Source organism: Lissotriton helveticus, chromosome 3_1 (assembly GCF_964261635.1).
Source record: "Lissotriton helveticus chromosome 3_1, aLisHel1.1, whole genome shotgun sequence".
NCBI classification, from domain to species: Eukaryota; Metazoa; Chordata; class Amphibia; order Caudata; family Salamandridae; genus Lissotriton; species Lissotriton helveticus.
In genome coordinates, this window is record NC_136061.1 from 1639100636 (window position 1) to 1639123526 (window position 22891).

A 22891-nucleotide genomic window follows, 5' to 3' on the forward strand; every position below is an offset into this window, starting at 1 on the left:
ATTGGTTCACCATCCGACGGCCCACCTGCGATGCTCACACCCAAACCAACAGCCGCCGAGGGCCCAGAACCCCTCCCCCGCTGTGCCTTCACCGCCGGGGCCGCTCTGCGAGAACGAGAGCGGCCCCGCTCACTTACCGCATCATTTCGCCGGCGCTTCGGCGATAAACACGCCGCCACCACCGCTGACACTCCCGCCGACGCACGGCGCTGGGGCCTCGGCTGTTCGACCTGCCGGTCCCCAATCACCAAGTCCAGGCGGCCTGCCTCGCTAAGGAGGCGAATCGCCTCTAAAACGCGATAATCCTCAGCTGCCATCTGGAAAGATCGACTTCTGACGAGAACCAGACAATTACGCTCAAAATTCCCTAAACAAAAAACTCGCTAAGCTAACACCCGGCCACCAGGTCACCTAGGCCTAAAATGGTGGCCGGGGGGAGGAGCCCAAGCCCCTTATAGGCTGGGCTCCTCCGAAACCAAAAAGGAGCCCAAAACCAGCCCAAACCCCTGGCCTGCTTCAAAATGGCCCCCACCCGACCCTCCCAAACAGCCCGGGGGGGGGGGGGGGGGGGGGGGGGGACCTCCCAGGGGTCGGCTGCCCCCCCCCAAGACCCCCTTGTGAAAGATGATCCAGATCCAAGCCTACACACATGAATAGGACCAGATGGCAAATAACCGTTGGTATATGATGTATATCCAACAAACATTCTTGGCAGTAGTTCTGATGCTCTAGTCACAGTAGAACACACATTAACAAGGCCTAAGCTAAATTGATTCTTGCTTTTCGGCCTGGGCCCATGTTTTCAGACAATGGTTTGCGCTGTGGTGCTGCACAATTCCAGCATACCGTTAACACTCTATAAACATCTAAATAAACACACTTAAATGTGGGGTTGTATTTTCATGTCGAAAACATAAAACTCGCCATGCATATTTTGGTCCGTTAGTTATGGGCTTGTAAAAGCAGTGCTGAAAACGGACCGTCTCACAGGTTGCTCGGGAATTCGGAGGGTCACACATATTGACTCTGCACCTGCCTGGATTATTCAGCAGAAAACGCGTCCAAGCTGTAAGATCGCCCTTCTCCTGACTGGCAGCTGACCTCCCACTGCGGAATGGCTGCAGGTGCAGCGCTCATGGTCACGTGACCCTTCGCACCTGCTTCTAAGCGCGCGATAAATCCACTCCTGCTGTCGGGGAACATGTGACGGGGCGAGCGCACTGTGACCGGCGCAGATAATGAAGATCACACTTAGCTCACTGGGTGGGAGTGCAGGTGCTTTCTTGCAACCGTCGACTAAATATATACGTTTCCTCAGCATTTCATTATATTGTGCTATGTATGAACGGCGCCCGCGAACTTAAAACTGGAGGAGGGGCGTTAAAAGAGGAATGTTTGGCAGTTTCCATTTCATGCTGACACCTTTCTGGTCAGTTGTGTGCTGCCGCGTCATGGCAACCTGGACACCTCGGCTGTTGGTTGGCATGTGGCAAACAGGTTACTGTCCGCTCAGGAATTTGGTAGATCTATTATGCTTGTCAGCCGTAACGTGCTTCTTTATAAACAAACGTTGTACGTGGCTCGTATCAGCGGCGAAAAAACAGCTGTTAACTCCTCGTGCAGACCTTTTTCTTTTTTCCTTTTTTCTTTTTTCTTTTTGGGTGGAAGGAACGCCTTGTAAAATGTTAATATAGGGATGTACAGTGCTGATTTCAAGAGAAATAAAAAATAACTTTCCGTAAAAAAACATAAAAACAGTCGAAATGGAAATGTGCTGCTGTTTCTAGGGCAGCAAAAAAATTCTCCAAACGTACGAGCATTCACCCAGTTTATTGTAACCAATGTACAACTGGAAAAAAATAATGACATCTGTTTTTGTTATGGGTGTGGGGAAGACCGTAGTGACTGTTTGGGCAACCTTCAAAAGGAAATACTTTTTCGTGGTGCACTTAAGAAAGGGTGTGTTTAGAGCGTGACTGTCCTTACCACGATATTTAGCGTGCAGAGACGTCAATGTACTCTAATTAGGGTGGACGCGACATCCACCTCTTGGCGGATTTCTCTCAGCAGGCAAGCTCTAAGGTCCGAATCCGAGTTGCAGGGCACTAGCAAAGTCCAAACTCCGTACCCGCCCTGAGCCAGACGTGCCTGGGAGAAGCGGTATCCAGCAAGTGGATTGTGCCTGGTCAATCAATAATTGGGGGTATAATCAAGCCCTAAGACCTGATTTAGAGTTTGCCTTATATGATACATGTATCAAAAATAGGTGGATGTCCTGGCTGCCCTGTGTAGACTGCATAGTTGTGTATGTAGTCTCAATAGGATGTATGGGACATTTGCCTATTTTTGTGCCTGTGCTGCGGAAGATAAGCTCTAAATCATGGCCTATGATGCTTTAATAATTTAATAATGTACTTTGTTTGCATTATTAAGACTCTGGGAATCATTTATAGTTTGGAGGGAACTAAACATCCTTCAATTTGTGGAGGACACTCTAAATGCAGAGTGTGATGCATACATTCAATTTCCTCCACTAAAGGGACAGTATTGTCGGTTGAATTCAGCTGCGATTTCTACTTCTTATTTAGAATTTCTTCTAACAATTGGATGATGTTCACTCCCGCCACGTTCTAAATTAGGCCCTGTATCTGCTGGGATGTGCATCAAATACTGCACTTAGCTATGTGTTGAGCATTTTCTATTGTATTTCCAATGTTACTAATACTTCCAACCTTTGTGTATGAAAAAGGTGGCGTAAAGAATCTGAACGAAGTTTTTCCTCCAAACACATGCCTCGTCTAATGCACTTTAAAATTCTTTGGAGGGGAAATTGCTATGGATAATTCTTCATTCTCGCAAGTTGACATTGATTTTAGGAATTTGCAATCCGAGTTTCAATGAAGACACATTATGTGTGTCATATTTTAGAACGTCAGCACAAAAGGCCACTAGAGTGTGTCAAATTGCAACAAGTTGTCTTATTGTGGGCTTTATTGCTGGGTAAAGGGAGTGCTCAAACAGCAATATATAATTTTCCCGGTGCTCTGAACATCATTGCATCGTTTCCTGCCCCATCATAAGTGGCTTTTGGGGTACGATAATTCTCTTTTGCATATTCAAACAAGATGCTTAAGTTCAATATTTTGGGTATGCAGACTAACAATGTCATTTAGAGTTTGGAACTGGAGTCCAAGTATAAATGGACCTTCGGTTTCTCCACCTCTTTTAGATGCTTGAGAATAGCTAAGTTTCCAACAGTAGACCCTTAGCTCTCTCAGCCATCAGAAACTTGTGACCCACCAGCCCATGGAATTCAGCTGACTATGTCAGAAGGCCAGCCCTATTTATATTGTAATGGATAAACAACTTTACCCAATGTTTCACTGCAAACAACAAATCAGCATTTTAATGCTTCCCTGTCCCCTTTCGCCCAAGCGACTGGGGTGGAAGGGGTCAAGGAAGAGCAGGATGACACCGCCACCTTGTTCCGTGTAGCAATACTCATATTCATTTCTACCAGTCCATAACTCAGAATTTGAAATGAAACAATTAAAAAAAACAATTTACCAATAGACTATGCCATAGATGTGCACTTGTATTGTAATAGGAGGATGACACTGAACAATATATGGTTTCAGTTATTACCACAGAGAAAGAACATCTTGACTTTGTCAAACACCATCATCTTAAACTTCGTTTTTGAAGTTCAGACTGGGCATTTCTCCCTATGTAAATGTTACAAAGAATTAGAAGAGGCGAGAATAGGTGTGCAATGAGCTTTTCTCCTGGTATTCCCTTTATTCAATCCAAAACAAAAACCTGTCTTGAGAAGTTATGCTATAAAATACTTGAATAAAGCACTTTATTTCAGCATACATACACACCACGAGACTTCTAATAAATAAATAAATAAATATACACTTCAAAACATATTGGCAATGCATGACATTTAAGGAGGTTGATTATAATTCTTCTTTAGTTCAGGATTTGTAAGGACCATGGAACAAAATGAACCGTCTAAATTTAGCCGTTTGAGTGAGTAGAACGACGGTAACAAGTAATCATGTGTTAATATTGTACTTTAATTATATGAAATACCGATAAGCAGCAAATGAGTTATTTTAGTGGTAGGAGGATACATTGTTTTAAAGCATATGTTGTATTGTTTTTATATGTGCTCAAGCCACGGCCTACCACTTCAGGTATCTAAAACCTTTTTTATCTTTTTCCACAATCCAGTGTACAAAGTAGAAAATCGAATAACGCAATTTCCTTTCGCATCACATTAGTAGATTTTTTTTTAATATAATCCTTCCATGTTATTGCAACCTGAAATGCACGTAAAAATAACTTGGCATACTATAACCTTTCAACAAAATGCCATATTCAGTGTTTAAGGGTTCGCACAATTTAAAAACACACGCCATGCAAGGAATATGACAAATATTCTTCAGCACCAGCAAGCAAGTGACCAAAATGACTTAAGCTAAGAGTTAAAACTATATTAACGTGGCTGATACTCTTTCCTAAGTGCCAAGTTCCAAAGTGAAAAATAGCCCCTAATAAAGTGAATTCTGCATCCTGTTCTTTATTAGAACATGTCCAGATATCTCACTCATGCAGATATCTGAGCCTAGTACGATTCCAATGATAATACATTTCTGTCATGAAGACAGTATACCTTCTCTTCACCTGCCAGCCCAGCAATGTGAGGGGTCTCAGTCTTTCCTGGGTCTGCTATCAATGACCCCCACCCCTCAAAAAGTAGAAATCGTCTATCTACACACCATACCACAAATTCCCAAAACACAGCACTAGCAGTATTTGGTTCCAAACCCTGGCCAATGGTTTAGGCATTCCAAGTCAACATTTGGTAAAGCAGGGGCTTTAGAAGTGCATGTGTTCCCAATCACCTGTGACAATGCAACATCTAGGACAATTAGCATTGGCTTGGGGGAACGCATTCTTAACTCAGATGCGATCCATTGTAGCCTGTAAGTACAGCAATATTGAATGCGCCTCGTGTTGCCATGAAATACCATTCTGTGGATCCTCTTGCAAAGAATTTGACAATCTTCCAGGGACTCCTCTAACTTTCCCTTCTCTTTCCAAATGTTAAATAAGTCACCATTTTTACTGATATTTTAGCCAGCGATTAACCTCTTTGACGCTCATGACGAGCTCAGCTCGTCATGAGGTACGCCTCTCGTACGCTCATGACGAGCTGAGCTCGTCATGAACCGCGGGTTTATTCAAACTTCAGCGCACAGCGGGAAAACGCGCAGCGCGGATGGTGTTAATGTATATACAATGCAAACTCCCTCGTTCCTGGTCTGGCACAAAGCCCTTACATATTTTACAACCCCCGCATTTGTTTTTTAACAAACCCCAGAAATTCCTTACCTGCAGAAATTTAGAATGAGTTTCTCTCTGTGGTAAGTTAATCTCCTGTAGTAAGTTAAACTCTCGTAGTACCGCAGAGAAAGCATTACATTTTCCCAATAACCACATTTGGCCAGGATAATTAATTCTCCTTCATAAATCCGAACAATCAAGTGAACTGGGAGGGGACACCAAAGTTTCCCCTATGGCTAACCACAAGAACTTCCAGTTAATTTGATCAAATACTTTTTTTGCATCCCAGAAGATAACTTCTTAGGTGGCCATTAGTGTTTTAGCTAGAGCAAATATTTTTTAACAGATAATCAATATTCCAGGGCTAGGTTCTTCCTTGAACCAACTTAACTTGAGCAGACTTTATTAGATCTCCTATAAGCTTCAAATAAAACTCCACAATGCCATCGATGGCCTTAGACAGCCCGATGGGGGCGGGAACAGCCCTAGACCACCTCTGATAGTGCAGAATGCTGAATGCTCATATATGACATTGGATCTAGTGAAACTACTTGAAGAAAAGGTTTCTGCATTGATTAACCCTGTTATAACTAGATTGGATATAATTACCCAAAGGTTATGCACAATAGAGAAACACCTATTTAAAGATCCGCTAGCCATTCCAGGTATTAGACAAGCTTTTGAGCCAAAGGACATTGAACCACGATTATCACGTAACTCCCAGGGAAGAGATATGGTAAGTCTCCCCCCAAACCAAAAGTGATGACACAAAACCATTCAATACCGTCATACCATAACAGGAATGAGGGGGCACGGGGTCCAACTGGGAGTATCAGAGATCGGGGAATCCATCGCAATTGGGAGCCTCTTCGCATCTCTCACCCGAGGCGACCACTTTTACCGTCATCTTAGCAAATGTTCCTTAACTCCCACTCCAAGAAGATGAGCACTGGTTATCCCTTAAGAACAGGGCTCTTCATTTCCTGAATCACAGAACGAGGTTAGGAAACCACCTTTGTCGAGAATTCATGTGTGTTAGAAGGGTACCATGGGTTGGGCATTCTCAAAAAGATTTAGAGGGTGATTGCATTGTTCTTAGCTTCAGATCACCAACCCTGGTTCGGGCTATACTGGATCAGACAGTGTACTCTAGACCAAATAATGTGGGAATTAACGTTCTTCCGATGGGTTTCTTTTATCGACCCGACAAACACCAACGACTAATTACTAATAAGCAAGCAAGTAACTTGCCAATAGATCCATACAGGTCAATTCTGAAGTCTAATCGCTTTGATGCGTTGAGCACATTAGACACCAATGATTGACTGCCCCCATTGACAGACTTTGGGATCCCTGTAGTAGGCTTGACATCAGGGCTAGGTGCTGGTGAAATTATAAGTCCTACCAACAGAGATGAAGTCACTACCCCACCTTCCTCTGGCCCACATGGGCGTAATAGTGGCCTAGTTGAAAATAGAGCAGACTATTCGGAAACTATTAGCCCATTGCACATGTCAAAGCAACCGATAGGCCCAATTTTAGGCCCAGTGACTCTAAATGCTGCCCCCCTGGACAGTGAGTCCTTGTCGGGTGCCCATCTTAGTCCCGATACTATAGTACAATCATTGGTTTTGTCAAATATTGCAGGGCTAAAGACCAAACTACAGTCCCATGACTGGTTATCATTTATAGACAACCATGACGTCCTACTATTCCAGGAAACCTGGCAAAAGGATCCCCAGTACCACCTAGGTTATCTCAACTTTTACAACCCAGCTACCCCAAGTCCTAGGGGCAGACCTATGGGGGGGCTCACCATGTGGATTAGACAGGGCGATAGTTATTGAGTTAGTCAGATGGACTCTAAGAGTAGTGACATTTTAATTGTCAAAATACAAAGCCCCAAATCCAGAGATCTGTACATTTTCAACATTTATGCTAGGGGGAAGCCAGGGGGAACAGCCTCAGGGATCATCTCTATGCTTGAATCATATCTTGACAAGTACAGTGCCAAGGGGAACACACTTGTAGCAGGAGACTTTAATTGCTGCTTCGAACCACTAGACACAAATGATATCGAACTTACAGTGGAAGAAGACCTCGTTTGGGATATCCCGCAATTGACTATACCTCCCATCAAAAAGTGGTCAGAAGCTGCTCTACAGCTTAAAGTCTTATGTCTGGAACAGGGGCTTAGGGCAGTAAATGGAAGAACCAAGTCAGACAAGAAGGGCGATCCCACTTTTAACAACGGGAAATGTAGCAGTCGCATAGACTACATTCTCTTCAACAAAGAGTACTGGCCCTCCATTAAGGATATGGTTGTATTAAATCGTGTGGAAAGTGACCACATTCCGCTTATACTATCTGCCGAGTTGTTTGGTGGTAAACTGCCACAACCTAGTTCCATTACAACTGATATTTATCCTTCAAATGATACTAGGAGGGTAAAATGGACTGACCGTATTCTTAAAGAGGACCATATAGCAGCAATGGGTGGGCTTGCGGTAGAGGCTACATTAGAGCTTCAGGACTGTCTCACTGAGCAGGATATGATGCAGAGGGTTATTCCAATACATACCAATCTTTTAAACAAGCTTAGGGCTTTTTTTATTACGGAGGTGAAAAAAATCACAGCGTAGGCCTAAACCCAGAGTGGAAACTTGGTATGGCAAAACATGTAGGGATGCTTATACAACTTTGGCCCAAGGAATAAGATCAAAAGATAGGGACAGGATCAGAAATGCTAGAGCTATGTACAAGAAAATACAATACGATGCAAAGCGAACTTGGGACGAACAGTACTGGTAAGAGTTGTATGACGCCAGCAGAGCTAGGAATATGGGTGTGTTCTGGGACCTGGTGAAATGGGGGAAGGGGCGCCCCAGGGAAGAGCCACAAAATCATGTTTCCCCAGATTTGTGGGTTACGCATTTTATGACCCAGTTCGCCTGTCCGTCCCTTGATAAGGAGCCGTGCTTTGACATCCCAAACATTCCCCTAGAAACCTCTCCGTTACACTTCAGCCTAAATGATGTTGTTAGAACACTTAATTCTGTCCCAAAGGGTAGAGCGCCCAGGCTGGACAGTGTTCCTGCGGATTTGTTCATACAAGGGAGGGGAGTTTGGGCACCATATGTCCAGTCCCTTGCAAATGCCATCGCAAAAGGCTCCCCCGTACCAGACACCTGGAAGGGGGCCAAGATAATCCCGATTACAAGAAAGGGGTTCGCTCGGATCCTGCTAATTATAGGCCAATCAGTCTGATAGATTGTGTTCAGAAAGTAATAGCTAGGCTCGTGTTGTCAATGATCCAAGCATGGTGTGAGGAGGAAAACATCTTGTCACCTCTCCAGGCAGGGTTCCGAAGCCACACGAGCACTATAGATCAGGTCTTTAGATTTGTTTTAATTTACTGGCAGATGGTAATTCTAAGAGGGGGCACTCTCTACGCGGCATTTGTCGACCTTAAGTTGGCTTTCGACCTGGTCCTGCGTTCTAAGTTGTGGAGAGTCCTAGTAGAACAAGGTATGCCTCTGGATTTACTAGCTTTTTTCATTAAATTCCATGATGCCAATTTTGCGTAAGTTCGGTGGGGACAGCAAGGCAAGGTAGCAGACAGGTTCCCCATATGCAGAGGGGTACGCCAAGGATGCGTTCTAACCCCAACACTGTTTTCATTGTACATCAACAGGGTTATTGAGTATTTTACGAACCACCCTACTGATGCCCCCAAACTAAATGGAACATCAATCCCCCTGCTAATGTATGCAGACGATACTCTGTTAATATCTAAAACGCAGGAAGGCCTACAGAAGGCTATTGTGCGTTTTGAAGAGTTCTGCAAAGATTTTGGCCTTACTATTAATGTGTCTAAGACTAAGTTTATGGTCATGCATAAGCTTAAGCAGGTGAGAGGGAGGGTTGTTATGAATGGTGAAGTGCTAGAACATACCCAACTCTTCTCTTACCTTGGTATTACATTGGGTTCCAAGTTAGAATGGAAACCGCACATTAATCAGCTGGCTACCAAACATGCTCAGTTAGCGGGCGCCTTGATAATGGAACTGCGTCTTTCTGCGACCAAACCTATTGCTCCAGCAATGAAAACCTATAGAACTAAAATAAGTGCATCGATACTTTATGGGGTGGAACTGTGGGGGTTCAGTAACATGACACAACTGACGAGCTCCCAAAACAAGTTTGTGAGGGGCTTAGCAGGTCTACCTCCATCCACGCCACTCTTGCCCCTCTACCATGACTTGGGCTGCCAACGAGTAGAGGATGTGGCACGTTATAGACCTGTGGCCTATTGGAGGAGGCTCTGCGTCACACCAGAACTCTCCCACTATGCACAGGCCCTTCTCGAAGTCCGTGATGCAGATGCAGCCAATAGCATCACATGGTTGAGAGAGGCCAAGGCAGTTTATATCGCTATGGGTTAGCGCTCATTGTGGGAGAATCCCACAACTAATCCCTTCCCACCACGAAAAGATTTTAGGGAACAATATTGGTCAATGGTATCTATGCGAAACTTCAGAATGTGTAACGCCCCATCTTTGTCAAGGAATTTCCTTGAGATTAAACATGAAATTGCTTATGAGGCTTATTGGGATTTTATCAGTCTTCCTGAAGACCGCAAATGGTACCACCAATATAGGGTGGGTACCCTCCCTGTTATTTGCTTTACCGGCAAATGGCAAGCTAAGAACAGTATATTTTGCCCTTTTTGTCCCTTACAATTGGAAAGCATAGCCCATATTCTGTTCATCTGCCCAGTGTACAAAGATCCTCGGCACAAGTGGTTGAAGCCTGTATGTTTGCTGAAGGGCATCACCACAGGGGTGGAGGTCTTAAGGATTTTCCAAACTGACACTTCTGAATGTATTGTAATTGCGGTCACAATTTTTTTTACATTGGATGTGGGCAATTCGGGGGCGAAAGCTTCGCCAGAACTGAAATGGTGTTTTTTGTTTTTCTTTTTACATTCTGTATATAATCAATTCTGTGTGCTAATCGATTTCTGACCTCAGACTTCTTAAAATTAATATATTGTATAGGTTCTTATTGGTATTTTTAAAATTATTTATTATATATTGTTTGGAGTAACCTATGGATTAATCACTCCTTTGGTAGCAATGTCCTCTTGCTGATTAAGGGGCCGATTAGGATGGAGGATTTTCCGCCTCCTCCGGGCCGGCGGAAGCCACCGCCGGCCCGGAGGAGGCGGAAAATCCTCTGCGGAGTCACCAAAGACCCACCGCCGCATTACGATGGCTGGTGGGTCTTGGTTTCTGTCCGCTGCTTTTCCGCCGCGGTCGGATTACAACCGCGGCGGAAAAGCTCTCATTTGGCTGGCAGTGTCTATCAGACACCGCCAGCCAAATTAGGATGCATTAGTAAACATGCTTTTCCGCTGCGGTTTTTCCGCCGTGGAAAAGCATGTGTACTTTTGATTTTGGGGGCCCGTTGCGGGCCCCCAGGGTGTAGGCGGGTGGGGGGTGCACATGGGGGGTACCTATGGTACCCCCCAGTATTTACATGCACAAAGCGGCAGGCACCGTGCGGTGCCTGCCGCTTTGTGCATGTAAATGTAAAACATGCACTTTTAACATTGCGGCCAGGGTGGCGGTCACATCCTAATTTGCACGGAGGGACCGCCGCAGCCCATGCGGACGGTCCCTCCACCTCTGGGATGGCGGACGGACGCAAGTCCGTCCGCCATCCTAATCGGCCCCTAAATGTTTAAGATGCTTTTAATATGTATAATATAATATACTTTTTTAATGTATTGTCTTTTATGATATGTTTATCGGATAAAGACTATTTTGAATTGAAACTCCACAATCGCTTTAATGGTCAGTTTGAAATCTATGATTCATAGGGTCACTGGAAAGAAAGGGCAGCGGAGCAAGGCTTCCTTTATTTAGCGAAGGAAGCATATTAAGACTACTTAACCTAAATGATGGTTGCAACTTGTTAGAGAGTATTGGTGCAACTAACATTGCAAAAACCTTGTGCCCATTATTGCCTATACCATTCTCACGCAGTTGGCGATGCAGCGCGAGCAACGAAATTCATTTTATTTATTTATATGTTTACTTACCTCTAATCAGCCGTAATCTGTAGTTTACTACCCCCACCCCACATCAGCACCCAGCAGCACTCCCGCCACTGGTTGCTACTGCTCAGACTGTCTTTCATCTGTCAAACCTCCAGCATTTAAATAGAGCAGTAAGACTGCTAGTAGGTTGGCAGAGAAACTGTTGCAAAAGTGCAATAAGACCAGGTAGGCTAAGATCTAAATCATGTCCTAAGTGTGGAACAGTGGTTCATGTAAACCTAAAGACACTGCATTCACAGCTTACATGTGATTCAGGTTAACCAATCTATTAGTGGGGACCCTACAGCTTGAGGCCTTTTCCAGTTTTCTGAGCTCCTCCTTGCCCCATAGCCTAGAACAACACGTAGTCGGTCCTCAGCCACTCATTTCACTCATGTTGAATTGTACCAACCAAACAATGCTAGAGATGCAAGGTGAATCTTTCCCAACATGAGCCCGAGAAGCAGGGAACAGGCCATAAAAAATAGGTGGGTGCCTAATTATAATAGGTATTTGTGCCACAACATTAAAAAAAAAACAGTAATCTATTGAAAAAATCAAAAAAGGTAAAAGTGATGTTATAGTTAGGCCTTGTCAAAACACTGAAATTCAACAGTTATAGATTACTGAGGTAACTATAACTTGCTCCCCCACCATGTCCTACTTATGATCTCACAAATTACATCACTCATGACAAGTTCAATGACATCTTTGATGACATCGACTACAAAATCTCAATTGGCATCATTGATGACCTCACTGATGACATCATCCGCACTTAAGGTACATCACCTAGACTTATTTTTCAGTAGGTTCTTCACTGCTAATTGGTTTAAGCTTTAGAAAAATGATTAGTCTTCTAATGGGTCTTGGGTGTGTAAAGGGAGCTCTCTGTGAATGACTGGAGACACTAGGCAGGAGACACTTGCTGACTTCTATCTCATTGATTGCCCACAAAAAATCAGCTATCTGCAAAACCTTTGTTACGAGGTGAAGGTTGCATGTAGTAGATACGTGGTCTTCTAAGGGGGTTTGACTATCTGTAGGGAGTAGGCTTTGCATGAGAACTTGTGCAAAGGAGTGAAGACAGTACGTACTAGGTACAAGCCCACCCATATGTGCTTGATTGCCCACAAGAGATCAGCTTTCCGCTAAGTTTCCCATAAAGTCTGAAGGCTCTGTGTAGCTGGGCGTTCACAGTCTAACACGCCTTGAGTATCTAGAGAGAATGTGCTTTCTGTGGAGGGGTTATGTGGATAGAGAATACAGTTCACAGTAGGTACTTTCTTACTCATGTCTGATTTATTGCCCACAAAAAGGTGGCTATCCACGAAGGGTTTGGTACAAGGCAAAGACTGCGTATAGCAGGGGCTTGCCCAAGTAATGGGACTTGGGTGTCTTGAAGGAGTGGGTTTATCCTGAAGAGTTCTTCACAGGGCAAAGACTATGCGCACCAATGGCTTGCCCACCCATGGCCAATTAATTTCCCACATGAGGCTGCCTATCAACAAATTGTTTCATGTAGTAAAGGCTGTGGATAGGAAGAGCTTGGTTCACCTATCAGGGCTAGTATGTTTGAAGGTTAATTTATGCTTTACATGATTCTGCTCCATTTAGTACATACTTTCTTATTTGAAGTATTTATATCTTTAGTACATACTTTCGTATCTGAAATGGTGCTCATATAGTATTTTAAACAGCAGTAGGTTGGAAAATATTAACAGTGATGTCATCAATTAAGTCATTTTAGAAGTCATCTGTGATGCCATCAATTATGTAATTGAACATCTCACGAGTGATGTAGTATGTGACGTCATACGCAGTGCATGGTGGGGTGCAAGGCATTGTTAGCTTATTAAGCTATAACTTGTACATTTCAGTGTTTTCTTGTTTTAAAATGGTAGTTTTTATATTACATGGTATATCTATAATGCCTCTTTAACCTTAGTTTTTTCAGCGAATTTCTTTTTAATGTAACCTGAATTCTTAGTACCCACCTAACCATAGTGGTACTTTAGCTTATGTGTTTTTTCAGTGAATTTCTGTTTAAAAAAATATAAAGTAAGATATTATTACATTACCTAACTATCACATGATTTTAACCTTAGTTTGCGTTCAGTGATTATATGGGGTTCTTTGATCATATTTTCCCTATTCTCTAACTGAGCGTATGTTTTGAGCATGTGCAGTGGAGAGCTGTTGCAGCGCCTGGATGCAGAGTCTGGCCCAACTCATATGTTGGCAGCCAACCTCCAGCCGTGCACTGCCTAGGCTCCCAGTCAGGCTGATGTACTTTTCGGAGTTTTGGAAACTTTTACACCCCCTTTTGACTCAGCGAAACCTCTCCAACCATATGTGACAAACTCTCAAACTTGATATTTTCACAAATTGAAAAAGAAATGGTCCCAGAATGAGCAAGTCATGATCCTCCTTACCTACACCTCACCAAAAATACCAGACTTTAAAACATATTTCTGAAGCAGAAACGCCTAAGGTGGTCTCACCAGCCAGGCTTTCTGGACAACCTCCTGATATATGTCCAATAACAGTGGAAAATGGCCATGATCGAACTTGTGTTAAAAAACCCTCTTATCTCCTTACTGCCATACTTGGGGGAAGTACTTGAGAAACTAGTTTTCAATGAACTGCATTCCTTCATCAAGGCAAATAATATTCTACACAATCTCAAAGCCAGTTTCAGACTAGGGCACATCACTGAGCTGAAAGTTACATCAGTCACGAATGAACTCCTCAAACTTACATAAAAGGGTAGCGCTGAGGCCTAAATACTAGTAGCAGAACTATTGAACTCCTTTTAAAAAAGGACCTTCTTTTGAATTTGCTGGACAGAGAAGTCCGCCAAAATTGGTGTCCCATCCTTTATTTCTAAAGTGCTATTGACTAGAGTGCATTTGTAATACAATGAACTTGGACATCAACCACATTTCTGGCAGAGTACCCTGTCTACCAAACTCTACATAATATTGTAAGTATATCTATAGCACATGTGTAGATTTATGTTACATACAAAAAAACTATTTAATGATGGAGAATAAGTTGTCTATGAATTTGCATTTGTTCATAACATTTTATGTATCAGTGCTCATTTCTAACATGTTTTTGATTGATCATAATACCAAGGCAATGAATTTATCCTGTTTTCAGATTCCACTGGACCAGCAGAGGTAGAAGCCAGTACTTCATCAGAAGAAAGACTTGACACGCCACTGGAGTCAGAGCAAGGTGGCAGAGCGGCACTCAGTGGCACAGAGGGAAGGGGTCTGGCATGGATTTCACGTCAGGGTTAAATTCATCATCAGAGTCACTGGATGAATAGTCTGATGATGGCCAGTCACTTGTGGCGGCGACAAAGAGTATGAAATCAGCTCTGCCAGATATCACCACCACAAGAGCACCATCATTTAATGAACATCCTCAGAAAGTAGTGAGCAACCAGCCATGAGGCATCGGGCTGGAGACTGAGATCTTCATTGTCTAGGGTACCTCTTACCCAGCTCCCATCCCACCAGTTCTTGTGTCACAGAATCCACTGCATATTTTAAGGGATGAGTGTTCTGAAGAACCGGGTTATTTAATACTCAGCGGCACCAGGGGCACGCCCAGAGTCTTCAGGCTCCACCTGTCTTAGAATACAGAGACACGGAAACTTCTTGGTGGCGTCAAAGATCAAATTTATTGGCTGCAGCCAGTAACAGAAGTCCTAGAAATCATCACGGTATGAGTTCTCAGGAGACTGCTCAATTTTACACAGCAAGTCATCCCTTTTTATGCCAAAAATCGCATTCCAGACAAATACCTAATATTTACAAACTGTCCAATCACATGTATTCACACCAAAGGTACCGCATGACAGTAAAACCTACTTTTCAGTTGTCCAGCCCATGATCAATCATCGGTCAAACCCAACATTCTTCTTTAGACAGGTCGAACGAACCCATAATAAAAAAGGCCACAACCCAATCATAAATAGACTATAAAGAAAGGAGCAAAAACAGGTGAGAATAGGATAAGGCATATTTGTGTGCAATAAAACTTTACGATGTCCTGTGCTTTGATCCTTAATCTTGATCAGCTAAAGGGCAGGAACTGGTTTAACGAGGTCAGCTTCAGGCAACAGGGTCAGTTCACTCAGGTAAAACAGGAGTCAGCACGAACTGGAGCTAAGGTGTACATGTCCTTAAAAAGACTAGTTCAGCCACAGTCATCGGCCTATGTGAGGGCAACCACAAAATGGCTGCCATACACAAAATGGAACCCAAGGGTTCAGAACGAAATCCCTAAATACGTAGTGAATCCATTGGTCTAACGTGATGAAAACACTCATACTTGCCGCACTAACTAGTTACGGTTTGCTAATATCAAATTCGTAACGAAACCATGACCTTTATGAAACGGGTTCAGAATTCACGGAACCTCAGTCCCTCCTTTTGCCCTTACATAGGCAATAACCTAAACTCACGTCAATCTGAGTCAATGTCTATATTCATCAGATCATCAAGATGTTGCTGGATCATAATCCTATTACTTAGTACCTCTCTTGGGACAGGTCTCCTTGCACACGTAGTAGCACAGAGGCCACATATAGCAGGAGCGCACTGCACACAAAGACAGTAGAGGAAAAGAATCGCTAAAGCCATCCCAATGATCATCAGAATCTTCCATCCCCAGGTCGATAACAGTTCCCAAAACCATCCAATCAACAACCAATCTCCTTTATCCACATTTATAGACTCAGAGATCTTATGTAACTTAGAAATGGCCTGTATACTGTAGGAGCATTGTCTGGTATGAAAACGCAGCAACTCGATTTGATCACTTTACATACCCCACCTCGGTCCGCAAGTATGATGTCCAAAACCATTCGATTCTGTAATGTCATAAGGCGATCCGCTTGAAGCTCAGCGGTCATATTACTAAGGGTACCAGCAGTTTCATTTATGGTGGATTCAACCACTCTTGTCAATTGCCGTATATTTCTACTGTTTGCCATAGGTCCCCAAAACGGTAGGAAACCCTTGAAAAAGTCTCCCACTTCTTGTCCCGCAGTATCTTCCTCACTGAAGACACCCCTAACAACTCTCGTTCTGTGGTAATCTACAGCAGCAGTATACGTAGGAGGCAACAAATATGCAACATAACATGTTCCCGAAAAATCAGGGGGCAACCATGTATATGCTCTATCATAGCAGACAAAATACGTGCCCTTAGCTGCTAAAAACGGTGGGGAAGTTTGGGACGCAAAGACATACGTCTGAGTACAAACACTCTTCCCTAACTGAGCTCTTGGATTCTTGCCTTTCCCTTGCAGACAAAAATGACCACGATGGGGTACAATCCAAATCGGAGGTGACCTTTTTCGTCTCTGATTCTCACCCAGACTAAAACTATATCCGGTTGCATTCCAACCAACATATGCCATTAACTCATCTCTGGGAATAGTTCTATAAGTATCGATCTCTCTACTCATGTTTAAAACTCCTTTGACCAAAGCTTGGTTACTCGTGTTTTCTCTTCCAAAATGCGGAGGATAAACCTCAAGGGCATAAAGGAACATAGTCTGAAAAGCCCACAAAGACCCGTTCTGACTAAACGGTAAAATCGAATAGGGAACACCTCTATCCGTAGTATGCGGCATAAGACCACACACCCAGCAATTAGTGATGTTCACCACCAACTGATGTTGATGCAATAACAGTATGAATGAGTTATTTAGAAATTCTGACCTTGTAATCTGTTCGTGTTCAGGTAAAGTATGAAAAGAATGCAAAGAAGTAGTAGCAGGCAAATTCGTAGGTTGGAAAATGGGTGCAGAAATCATTTGAAGAGAAAATATAAACCAACCCACCAAAGCTAACGTCATGCTAAAAAACATCAAAAGACATGTGATCAGAAAACATTTGCTATGCATAATTTTACACAGTTTCTTCTTAAAGTTAATTTTCTCAACGGCTCTCTCAATCTCAAAGAACTCCATCCTCTAACCGATGCTGTTTACGGCGGTTGGTATTCTTCTGCTAAGGAATGCTTCTGTCAGCCCAGGGAACTCCCTTAGACCAACCAGAACCGTCGACCTTGCGTCTTCGGCTTGCACTCTCTAGTCTCCTGGAGAGAGAGTTTCCTGGCTGAGAGAGTTCAATTCCTGAGAGAGTTCAGTTCCAAAAATTAAAAAAAAGGAATTCATTTATTTTATTAGTCCATTGTTTCTAGGACGTAGATTATAACGCTCTTTTCCAGGCCTCGTTTGAGGCTGAAACAACAGTTCAGGTTCAGTAGTGGCTAATCTTTGAGACACAGGCACAGCTTCTTGAAGGACATCATCATCTTCTTTCTCGGAGCCTCTCCACACCAACTCAGCGTCGCTAAACGGTGCAAACATCTGCACCCTTTCAGTCTCTGAATCTGCAATACCTTCACGGACCCACTGGTCATACGGCAGAGGCAACGGCGCCCTCTTACAATGTACGCGTGAATCCAGTTTTTCTTCCCGAAAACCTTTACTGAAGTCCTCGTAGATAGCAGGACTTGGTACGGTCCATTCCAGCCGGGCTGATCATTCTTAGTCCGCTGAAAATTTTTCACCAGGACCCAGTCACCGGGATTGAGGATGTGACCTGGGTCCGCAGAAGCTGGCGGCAGTTTATCATGAACCTGTTGATGTAAGACACACAATTTAGTCGTCAAGTCATACAAGTAGTCCACTAGCATAGGGTATTCGATGTCACTAAACGTCGTTGGCCTCGGCACTCCCCAAACGTTTGCCGGATGGCCAAAGACAATCTCATACGGACTAAGGCCTATCCGGGAATGTACTGTAGTTCTAGTCGACAAAAGTGCCAACGGTGACGTATCAGGCCATTGAAGACCAGTGCTTGCTTGAATCTTAGCCAGCTTTAACTTTAACGTGCCATTATAGCACTCAACTAAACCAGCTGATTGGGGATGATTCGCAGCGTGGAATTTCTGGTGAATTCCCAACACTTCACACACTCTCTTCATCACCTTCCCCACAAATTCACTTCTGTTATCACTCCATACCATCCTTGGCAACTCAAACCTAGGGAAATATTCTTTGTCCAGGACTTTAGCAGTGGACGAGGCAGTATTATCTTTTAGGGGGTATGCTTCTGCCCATCTAGAAAAGGCGCGAACAACTACAAGGACATACTTTAAATTATTGCACCTTTCCATGTGGATGAAATCCAATTGCAAAACCTCGAACGGATACGTCGGAGGAGCAAAGTGACCAGCTGGAGTTGGGGTTCCCTTGCCAGGATTATACATTAAACACACCATGCAATTCTTGACCACATTCTCCGCACACTTGGGAATTCCAGCATTCTGCCATACTGGAGCCAACAACTTACAAATCCCTTTCACACTGATGTGAGACAAACCATGTGTCATAGTAACCACTGCAAGCACGTACGCATCTGGCAACATCCATCTTTGGTGTTCTGACAATTCAATCCAACAACCAGTCGAATCCAATCTACCCGTAGTTTCTCTCCAAACATTCTTCTTACTTTCAGTAGCTTCAGCCTGTATCGATTTCACACCCTCAATCGTATCTTCGCACATTCCAACATCACCAATCCATCTCGCAGGGCCTGCCACATACATTCGACTCATCAGATTTCTTGCTGTGTCTTTCGCAACTTCATCCGCAAACGCATTACCACGGCCAACATCATCCGTAAGCTTCCGATGAGCACTACACTTCACAATCGCAACTTGCTTCGGCAAAGTAAGTGACTCGAGAAGCTCATTCACCAACTGTCCATGCTGAATCTTAGTCCCATGGGATGTGAGGAATCCCCTTTCTTTCCACAAACGTCCGAAACTATGGGCAACACCAAACGCATACTGACTATCGGTATACACATTCACTCTCTTTCCTTCAGACAAAACACACGCTCTCGTTAATGCAATCAATTCCGCTGCTTGTGCTGAATTATAGCTCACTCGTGCAGTTTCAACAACTGTACCTAATGTCGTCACGGCATATCCTGCAGTTGTGTCACCATTCGGAAGCTTGTAGCATGAACAATCAACCCATAACGTACCATCAGGATCCGGAAGAGGAGAATCTTTTAAATCGATCCTACCCTTCGTCTCCTCTTCCGTCCTCAGAAAACAATCGTGCTGTTCCTGGCCATCTGTATCCACAGACGTCGGCAACAATGTTGCTGGATTCAATACATTGCATCGCTTAATATGCACATGACTAGCCAAAAGTGTCAACTCATAACCCGACAACCTTGCACTAGTAAGGTGTTGAGTTTTCATCCGATTTAATAAAGTATCCACTGCATGTGGAACCATCACAATCAACGTATTATCCATCACCAGTCCAGCAGACTGTTGGATAGAAACAGCCACTGCCGCTGTAGCTCTTAAGCAACTTGGCAATGCTCTAGCTACCGGATCTCAAGTTGACAAGAAATACGCACATGGACGCTGCTTATCACCGAATTGTTGAGTCAAAACTGACAATGCACAACCCTCTCTCTCGTGGACATAGAGTGTAAAAGGCTTACTGTAGTCGGCAGTACCCAACACAGGAGCAGAACACAATGCATCACGCAACTCAGAAAAACTTTTCTAACAATCGTCAGACCACGGAAGAGGATTCGGTGTATCTTTACAAGTCAAAGCCAACAGAGGTTTCGCCAGCAAAGAAAAATTCGGAATCCACTGTCTACAATACGACGTGATACCCAAGAAAGCACGTACTTCTCTCTGTGTGCTTGGCACAGTCATTCAAGCAATCGCTTGAATTCGTTCTGGGGTCAACCTTCTTCCCTCCTTTGACAAGAGATGACCTAAGTAGGTCACTTCTTGGCGACAATACTGCAACTTAGAAGGTGTAACTTTATGATGCAAGTCCGACAGATGTCGCAACAAAGAAATAGTAGCTTCTTTACAAGTTTTCTCATCATCAGCAGCCACGAATAAATTGTCAACATACTGAATAAGAGCAGTACCATTAGGCAACGCAAGAGTATCAAGCTGAGTCTTCAAAGCCTAGCTATAAATAGAAGGACTTTCACAATAGTCTTGGGGAGCTCTCTTAAACCGGAAGCTTTGGCCTCCTCAAGAGAAGCCAAAAATATCTCTACTTTCCACGGCAATTGAAATGCTGAAAGAAAGCATTCTTCAGATCTATAACCGAAAACCAGGCAGCTGAAGCAGGAATCAATGTCAACAAAGCAGTAATATCCGGAACAACTGGAAACTGTGGCACAACAATCTTGTTAACCTCTCTAAGATCGATCACAAACCTGTAATTAGGTGGCTGAGAAGAGTCAGTGCATTTCAGGACAGTCAAAACAGGACTGTTACACACATTACCTCTCGTTTCTTCAATCACATCTTTCTCAATCAAATCATAGATGATCGCTAAAAGCGCTCTTTCACCATCGCTAGAAATCCGATATTGGGCAATACGCGGCATTTTAACATTCGCTTTAAGCGTTACAACATAAGGTGGAATCTCCAAAAGACCCACACCATTAGGACCAGTAGCCCAAAGAGTATCAGGGAGAGAACACAATTCCGGTGGAAGCCGATATTTAGACAAATACATCGGAGAGATCACTTTCTTACCCAATGTAAGCTGTACTCCCGCAGGAGAACAACGTAATGTTGCATGCAACCTTTTCAACAAATCCAAACCCAACAAATTCTCACCACAACCTGTCGTTAAAATGAGAGGTGCTTCCAACTCACAAGGCCCTATAGAAAGAGACAAGAGACTAGAAACTGGGTTACGAACTGGGGCGCCAGAGAATCCTACTGAAACATTAGTTAAGCCAGACAAAGGTGTGCCAGGGAGTTTAGAGTGCATGATAGAACTCTTCGCTGCACCAGTATCCAAAAGAAAAGGCTCTACCACACCCGATGTGACTACTGCAACATAAGACCCACTCTGATCTACCGGAACCAACACTACTCCCTCCCTTTGTCCATGGCTGTCCTAGCAATCATTATAATCAGCATTCTCACTCCCAACATAATAGTCATCAGCATAGTACTGAGTCGACTGACCAGATGCAATGTTCTGTTGATCAAAATAATTCATAGAATTCTGTAGGGGAAAGGAACGTTCATTCTGAGGAAACGCACCACGTCCTCTACCCCTAGACACTTGCTGAAAACCACCACGGCCTCTCGGGCCGTCATACCACTCGCGCGCTGTCGCAACACGGGGCACTCATTTTTATAATGGCCTTCCTCCCTACAATACGCACACTGATTTAAACCCAAGGGTGGTCTTGGAGGAAAATGCCCAGCGTTCTGTGGCGGTCTCTGAAATGGGGGAGGTTGCTGAAACTGTGGGCATTGCTGTGACTCTTGCTGATTCAAGCGAGGCGGATACACCTGCTGCAAAAGAACCTTTGTTTTTAAGTCTTTGGTCGTTTTCTCTACTCTTTCTTTCTCGTCCTTGTCCCTATGGTTGTAGTACTGTGCAGTCGCCAATATCAGGGCCGACGAGGAAACAGCCCAAGAATTCTCAGAATCTTTCAACTTATTACACAGTTCAGGAAGTAAGTTAAAGACAAACTTATCTACGAACAATCTTTGGCCACCTTCCGTACTCATGTCCTGACCACTATGATCTATGAATGTTTCTTCAAACCTAGCGAAGAAATCTGACACACTTTCGTCCTTCTTCTGCTTACATGCTGCTAACTTGTCCCAATTTACTCGTAACGCTGGCATCATTGTCTTCATTAAATTAATAATTCTATCTGGCAATTCCGTAACCGAATGTTCAGGTTTAGCACCTCCCTGTTGTCTACCATCCGCAGCAACAATATTTGCTCAAGTATCTCCTAATTCTACCGCATGATTCTCATGACAAATCTTTGCCCATAGAGGTTGAGGTACTACATTACCCAACAGCATATCTATGTCTGCCAAATTCATGATGCAAGCGTCAACTGTCTGGGACAATTCTTTGTAATAGCCAGCAGGATTCTTACGGGGCTCAGGTAAGGTCTGCTTAAGAGCCAAGACCTCTGCTCTCTTCCATGGCATATGTACCCATACTCGCTGATAATGAGCTGGTGCGGCATCAATACCCTGATTTACATTAGCCTGAACAGCTTCCTTCCATACAGGAGGAACTTCTCTCATGGGATACTGTCTCGCTTTTCTTCTAACAGAGGAATCAGGTTCGTACAATGTCTGAGGCGGAAGGCTAGATCTAAAAGCCAGTATCGTCTCTACGGCATCTGTAATATCAGATTCCACTATCATCCCTTTAGCAAAATCCGACTGAACATCAAGTAGTTCCTGCGGGATCAAACCTAAATCATTATTTTCCCATTCCATTAAAAACATACCTGTGCTTAGGCGGTTCCCACTGAAAGAAAACATCCATAACAGCTGGCAAACTATACCTTGAGG